Source organism: Meleagris gallopavo, chromosome 11, assembly GCF_000146605.3.
Source record: "Meleagris gallopavo isolate NT-WF06-2002-E0010 breed Aviagen turkey brand Nicholas breeding stock chromosome 11, Turkey_5.1, whole genome shotgun sequence".
Taxonomy (NCBI): domain Eukaryota; kingdom Metazoa; phylum Chordata; class Aves; order Galliformes; family Phasianidae; genus Meleagris; species Meleagris gallopavo.
Genome location: NC_015021.2, coordinates 5,255,004 through 5,262,827, shown reverse-complemented (window position 1 = coordinate 5,262,827; position 7,824 = coordinate 5,255,004). Strand labels below are relative to the sequence as shown.

The 7,824-nt window shown below is 38.8% G+C and overlaps 1 long non-coding RNA gene across 3 annotated transcripts in view; it reads left to right on the top strand.

Moving 5' to 3' along the window:
• Positions 1-560: 560 nt before the first annotated feature.
• The window catches only part of LOC104912566, a 16,090-nt gene continuing 8,826 nt past the window's right edge, over positions 561-7,824 (top strand). For all 3 annotated transcript variants that reach the window (XR_004160939.1, XR_004160940.1, XR_004160938.1), the window contains exons 1-3: positions 561-2,880; positions 4,665-4,715; positions 6,254-6,373. This is a non-coding gene — a long non-coding RNA (uncharacterized LOC104912566). The remainder of the gene's footprint in view (positions 2,881-4,664; positions 4,716-6,253; positions 6,374-7,824) is intronic.

The following is a 7,824-nucleotide window of genomic DNA, read 5'->3' as shown; positions in this document are numbered from 1 at the left end:
GAGTTTTACACAGCTCTAGGTCTGATTTATCCAATTCTAGCAGAACTTCATGGTTTCCTGCTACCCTTCTTTCTCTGAAAGTCAAAGTTATTATTTCCTAGTGTTTTATTTCCTTCGTGAATACTACAGGGACATGGTATTGAAAGCTCAGTCACAATGTGCATACGTGGACTTTGAACTATCTCATTTCAACAGCATGCCCTGTGCCACTGTCACATTGCCCATAAAAGGCAATAGGAAGAATGTTGCAATACTGACTTGTGAAGATTTACAGCAACATTCTTATGTGCTAACCTTTTTCTAATGCTAATCAGAAGCTACTTGAAATCATTGAATTGTTTGCTAATGTTACAGTAACGCTAAAAAGAACCCAGAAATTAATCACTGTATTTCTTCCCAAACTTGGCAGACTTGCTGGCTGGAGTTGTTGACTGTTGACAGACTTCCATTGGCTGATGATCTGTTTTCACTTTAGACTCATGTTGGCCAATTCCCCTCCTTGGTGAACTTTTACTTCAGTCATCTTAGGAAGCAGCACTACTGGGAAGCAAGAGGAATAGTTCTGCAAGAGACGAAGATTCATGTCAGCATGACACTGCTGAGAATTCAGAGTACACCTGCACAAATAACCTCATATTGTTTTCTTGGGGTCCTTCTGGATCAGTCCTTAAAGCTGACCATCAGCTAATACATTCCTAAGTTACCCTGATTCAAGTGGAAACTCCTGAAAGTCAGTTCCTTGCTGCTTTCTTTGCCTCTCTCGCTTTCTGTGCCTGAGACGCTCTCCACTTCACCCTGGAACCGATAATTGAATCACAGTTGAATCAGTTTCACAGATGCCAGGGACTGCCTTAGCCAGCACAAACAGGTTGGCAGCATTTCTTTATCTGAGTCAGTGACTCCTTAGCAATTCAGATCAGGTTAAAACACCCTTAACGGGAAAAGAGTCTGTCTGTCAGTCCAGGACCCATAACCAGGTGCTTGGGGCACTCAGCTGGGAAGAAAGCTCTTGCTCTGACTGAGAAGAATCAACTGATTATTCTGAAGTCCTACCCCACATCATCAGACATGAGACTCCATAAGATAAGTCCCTGGGAAAACAAATACAGAAGGACCAAACCCCCTTTCCATTCATTTTAATCTCATTTCTTAGCCCTTTCTTTTGATACCATTGTCTAAAAATCTAAATCTCTGCACAAATTCTTGAGGAAACCTGTCTTTAGCAAGGACAGGTAATAAGGTGCATGTTATGCTGCTGACCTCAAGAATGTTTTGGTAGAGGTTGCTGATAGGCTTTCTCATGTTCCCTCTGTGCTGCTCGTTGTAAAAGGAGGGATCTTCTCTTTGGTATTAGTAAAAGACCTCTCTGATTTGCAAGTTAAACAACTAATAAATAAAATTTAAAAAAGCTGCCAGATACAAATGCACAACTATATTGGGATTTTGCAGTATTTTGATCAGAAACAAGTTATAACTTTACACCTTAAATTCTTAGAGTGAAACTGATTTACTGCTATTGCATGTTCAGAATGCCACCTAAGAAAGACGGTGTGACTACCAGGCCATGCCAGACCCTGTTGTCTGGTCTTAGTTTCTCTCTGAAAATCTGTTAGGAAAAATCAGTGACTTTTATTCATATTTAAAGTGTATTAATAATAGTAATATTATACTGTAGTGAAGGTTATTTTGCATAACTTTTAAATATTCAATGAAGATTCAATATATTGTCTTAATAAAACCATTTTCACAGTAACAATTAGCAGGTTTTTAGTGTCTGCTGTGGTAGCTGCAACAGAGGGTAAGGGCTGACTTGTCACATTTTTGAACGTAGAAGGTAGCATGTAGAGCTGCCACCTTGGTTGGGGTTAGTCTAAGGGTGTTGGCTGAATAGCTGAGAGCTCAGCTGTGCCAAGTAGATGAGCAGTGTGACAGTCTCCATGCTAATGTGTCTGCAGGAATTTGCACAGGAGAAGCAGGGCACTCGTGAGAGTAGCAGAATAAATCAAAGTGTGAAAGCAATTGCAGTCAAATGTCGCACCCAAGCAGTCAGTGACTTGACATGCTGTTTAGAAATAGGTTGGGTTACCTGTCAGTGTGGCATTTTCTTTTGGTTGCTAGAGAATAATGTTATCTGAGGATAAAAAGTAAGGAGCACAGATGGCTGCTACACATGCTTGATCCTCTAAACTCTTATCGCAGCTAATTATTCCATTGACGTAAATGGAACCACTCCTTTGAATAAGGTCTGTTATATTCTCCAATTCTTTTACGATTGCAGTACAGTTCTTTTTTGCATTCTGTGTGTAAATGTCTGTGCACTTTAAAAAAAAAAAAAACAAACATTATTTGGGGGACAAACTGTTTTGTGCCTGGCAGTCACTGGGACCAAAGTCATTGGTTAAGACTGTAGGTGCAAATATTTCTTGGAAATGTTACCTCTGCACTTTCTAAACAAATAAACATATTCTGATTTAACTTATTTTCTTTGTCTAGTAACCACAAGCTCGGAGTCCCCTGCCTGACCAGCATTTAATGCTTCCCTTTATTTTTTTATCCAGTAATTGAAGACTTGTGGTGCAAGAGCAGAGTTTACCTTGTAAGCAAGAGTAATACAAAGAAAACTCATTTAAATTTAGAATCTAACATTACTTCTTCTTACCTATTCCAAATTAGTTTATGTATTATAGTGAAGGTCACTTATTCTTTTTTGAAATATTGATTGACTGAGTGTGGATCGTTTTTATGGATGCTATTTTTGTTATCAGGCAAGCATCTATGCTCTGAGGATAGAGCAGAGGAGCACGCAGTTTGAGGTGTTTTCCTTACCTTCACTAAAGAAACAGCCCGGCTGACACCAGGAACATGGCAATCGAAATAAGAGTAAGTTGCCTTTGGAAATCTTGTAGCCAGGACTTGACTTGAATGCATAAATTTATAATGCCACTGCCTTGGCACTTTGTAATTTTGGCATGGCAGCTTCTTCTTGCCTGATTCCTCTAACACACCAGCTCTCCCTCCTGGAGGTGATGTCATTACCTGTGTATCTCTAGATACAGAGATAATTTATGTTACCCATCCTCTTTACCACATTTCTACAAGAACCATTCCCCTTCCTGGCTTTATGCCATCACTTTTGAAAACCACCATATCCTCAATGATGCAGGGCAATACCCCTTGTCTACTCTTTCTACAAAAACTTAACATGTCCCTTAGTCCTCATAATTTCCCGCTAGCTCTCTCTTTGACTTTCTTTTCCTCCTCCTCTCCTGGTTCTGTAGGCTCCATGCTTTTACCTCTCCCTGTGGCTTTTCCTCCTCTTTCATCATCCTGTCTGTGCCGTCAGTGATCCTTAGCATAGGGATACTGGGAATGCTGGGAAAACAATGCTGTAAAATGAACTCTTACTATTTACGCTGGTTTCCAACTCATTCTTTTAACAGCATATGGTGTTAATCTAAACTGTCCGATATCTTAGTGGGAGGGAAGTCACACCCAGAGGATTATTAAAACATTTTATCTGGCAGATGCCACCATATTTATTGATATGAAATCTCCCTTCCTCCATATAAGCCACTGAAACCTCCCTCTGAGAAGTTCTTTTGAATTAGTCATAGCTCTATTAAAATATTTTGTTAAACTTCACTAATTTCTGCTGGTGCTAAAGTCTGCATTCTTCTTTCAGGAAAAGTTATCACTAAGGTCAATAGGATTTTAAAATAATGAATGACTTGTTTATTGTATTTGGCTAGTTGAACACATTATAACTTTATATATAATTGCTGAAGGCTACATATATAAATGTGTACACATATCTATACATGTGCATATGTATATTTGAACTCCAAAATCTCTATTTTATATAAAATATTCCTAAAGAGAATACTTAAATTCAATTAATACTGACACATCAAAGTACTATAAAGAAGGGCCAAAGTAAAGTATTTCTTGAATTAAGTTTCAGATATTCCTGAAGTGTGTAAGAATGTAAGCCAAAACTGAAAAGCATTTATACAAAATTACAGGAGATATCTGAAGAAAAATTATCAAAGTTTCCTTATTTGTCTTTCAAAAATACTCTTTTGAATTGAGTGTCCTACAGTTTTAATCAAACAACCAGAGCCAATACAAATACAAAGAAAGAGGGTCAAAGACTATTTAAAAAACATCCCTTTGGAAGGGTAGAAGCTTTCTGTTTGGTTTTAGTTTCACAGAGGAAACTGCATTCAATTCAGTCAAGCACTGCGTTTTCAAAAATTTTGTGGTTCTGGCTTAATTCCACAAAAGAGAAAAACTTCAAAGTTAAGGATCAAGCCTCCAATATTTGGTCACAATATGACACAGTTGCGTAAAATTAAGGAGAGTAACCCATTGTGATAGAAGTGGGGAGGGAGTGATCTCTGACTCTGGATTTTCTTTCTTTTGCTGATTGAATCATAACAAATTCAGAACATAGATTAATTGGTTTTGCAGTTGTCTTTGCTTTTTCTTTTGGAAGCAGGTGAGAAAAAGCCTTCTAGGAAACCTGCACACGTCCATTGCTAACTAAACTTTTACTGATGATTTTATGCTTCTCAGATAGGTACTAGGCTTAACTGCTCTTTGCTGGTGACCTGTTTGGTGTCCTTTGTTTCTGTGGATTCTTATGAGCAGCCTTTTTTTTCCAGCTGGCTGGCATGGGACCATGGCCATCATATCTAGTGACATGCAGTACAAAGGTACGTTGTCCTTCCTGACACGAGCTCAGAAAATGAGAAACAGTGAGGAAACATCTTTCTTTAATAACTCTACTGATAGAGCTTGGGAAAGTGGGCAAGTTTTAGGCTCAGAGCCAGCAAGATTTACTGCAATTTTGCATAGAAGGGAAGTCAATAGATACGCAGAGAAGAACTTTTCGGAAGAAGAAAAATCACACATGTTGCTACATCTTATAGGTTAAAAATTTTCCATTGCCATCTGTTCTTTAAAGGGAAAATTGGATTTTGTGAGAATATTTTTTCCCAGAAAAAAAGTATCTACTTTCTGTAGAAAATCAGGGCTATTCATCAGAAAGCCAAACACCTGCAAGCCAAATATTTCTGGCTGAAAGTACCAATGTGGAGTGCTGCTGCTGCACCTCTTGGGAGGATGGCAGTTTGGGGCTTCGTTTCCATGCTCTTTGTTACCAGACTACAAGTGCCACATCTTTGTTGCTTTATAGGACTGTGTTCAATTAGGGACAGGAGTTTATGTGGCCAAATGGCTGAAGCATGTGGCAGCAATGCTGCTGGGAAGCAGAATCTGGATGTGAGCTGATTTCTCCCTCTTTTCCACATGCAAGACTTAGGGCCCAAGCACAGGCAGGCTGGGGCAGAATGGATGCTCAGGCAGCCGGGGCTCCAAGATCAGGTGAAGTAGGATTCTCATTCAGTGAAGCACCACAGAAAGCAGAGATGTCATAAAGCACCTAACCCTACCATGTGCACAGCTAGAGAAGTATTTCTGAGTAGGAGTTATCAGATAGAACCTCTGTTATTTTACCATTATAAAAAGAATTCCCTTGAGCTTTCCTAATTAAAAATAAATTAATAAGCTCTAATAGCATTTGGAAAGCAATGGGCCTGACTGGTCTGTTTAAATTCCAGGAGGTATACTGATACACTGGGTTACCTAGGGCTGGAGTTTCATAATGCATGAAACTTTGGTCAATTGCTCTAACAACTATATATATTTTTTGAGAACTGAATTTTGGTTTTGGTCAAATCTAGATTTAAAAAAAAAAAATTGTTGGCAAAACAAAAAAATAATCATAATCAGGAAAAGTATCTTTTTTGTTCAACCCAAAATATTTAGTTCAGCTTCAAAGAAAAGCTTCATTATTTTTTGTCTTGGACCATTAGACACATTTTAAATCTTTTTTCTTTTTAATCTAGGCCAAATTTAAAATGGACAGCTAAAAGTCTTTGTTTTGAAATTGAAGTGTTTTGGCAGTTCTAGAATGAAATGCGCCATTTTAAAAATACTAAAATGAAGTGTTTTGACATTTCATTTTTCTTTCTCTGCATTGTTTCATCTGGATCTACTTGTTAAATTCCATTCAAATTCAGGAGGAGTCTCAGTGCCTCTGAAATGCCTCTGTGTGGTATATTCATTATTTGTCAGAAAGCAGTGAGTCATTAAGCTCTGCATCAGTTCAACGTTAAATAACAGGAGAGGATGTTTAATAAGGAATTGATTGTATACAACTATGTTTCTCCCTCATAATTACTGCTGTAAGGGTGAGCACCCAGCAGTGTGGAGCCAATTCAGGAAGGACACAGCCTTCACCCATCTGGCAGAAGAGGTGGCGGACAGTCCCCTGATCTTTCAGCTGGTGCTGTTTTCTCCTCTCCTTCAAGTAAGTCAGTCTTCTTCCTCTCTTAGCGTTAATGTAAACTGTATGCCTTGTGCCAGTGTTTCTGTTAGCTAGAATGAATAGACAAAAAGAATGAAAACTTAGTTTTCTTAATTTTCTGGTTGCTGTATTCAAAGAGCTGAGATGACCTCATAAGAATAGCTGTAAATTACGATGAAGTTGTAGTCTGAGAAGTGTAGATGGATAATGATTGAGGAGCAGTCCTGCAAACCTCCTTGGTGCTGCTTACATTGAGTAACTAGAAAATGACCCCTTGGGGGAAGAGGTGGGGGGGGACAAAAATGTACTAAGTAATGCTAGTGACACCCAGGCAATACTGAAGTTTCTAAGACACAGGGCAGGATCTCCATGTACTTCTTCCTCCTGTCTGGAAAGATATGGTCTCATTTTAGGAGGCATGCAGTGGAAATTCATGTTTATTCAGTCAAGGAGTAAACTTGAGGAGTACTCATTCTATTGAGATACTTGAGAAAGCTTTCAAGGAAGAATCTTTGATAAATGTTAGTACATGAACTTATTGCACTTCTGATTTACTGCGTTTCTTCTGTCTTTTCTCATTAATGAAGATTGAAGTTGGGTATACTACATCTTGTTTAAATATTTCTAAAAGCTATTCACCTGCATTGGAAGTAAGCAGCTGGCATACCAAGTTTTCTCTTTTTGGGCTGCTCAACTTTACCAGGGCTATTCACAGCTTGCACTTTACTAAGGTCGTTGGTATCACTGTTACACTTTTTCTGTATTACATGAGGATCAAGTTCCAGTAGTTAACAAGTCAAAAAATATTCCTGGGGGTGGGAGAGGAACTAGGTAGATGAGTGCATTCCACATGTCCACTTTATTTCTGGAATTACTGCTCTCATCTATGTGAGAAATAATTGTGATAAAAAATAGGCCCGACCTGCAGTACCCCCAAATCCCAAAGAAATGCTTTTGCAGGCTGCACTCTGAATGTTCCACTCCACTTTCGCCAAAGCACGATGGGATCTCAACTGCTGGCTGCCACTCAATGTCTGGACACTAAATAGTCTCTGGGCCAAAAGTTGCACTACTGTAATTAGAAATAGTTCCATAAAATCAGTTTCTCAATACCTATTCTCTTGAAATTTAAAGACAGATTTGGCCCACCACATGGACTGAGTTCAACTGAAAGGAAGGAGCTGTATTCTGCTCTGAGTTATGGTGAAGTAGAGGAGAATTAACTCCTTTGGTTTTAATTGGCTTCAGACCTCGGGTCTCATACTGACATAACTGTGCTGACCTCAGTGGAATTGATCCTAATTTATGCCACTGTAACTGAGAATGCAATGTGCATTGTTTAAATTCTGTTGAGCACGTCTTCTTCCAGGATGGAAACTATTTGCAAACTATACAAGCTCTTTCCTAAGATTGAGGCTTGTCATATCTGAGATTTTTGGTGAGGCAAGGCTGTG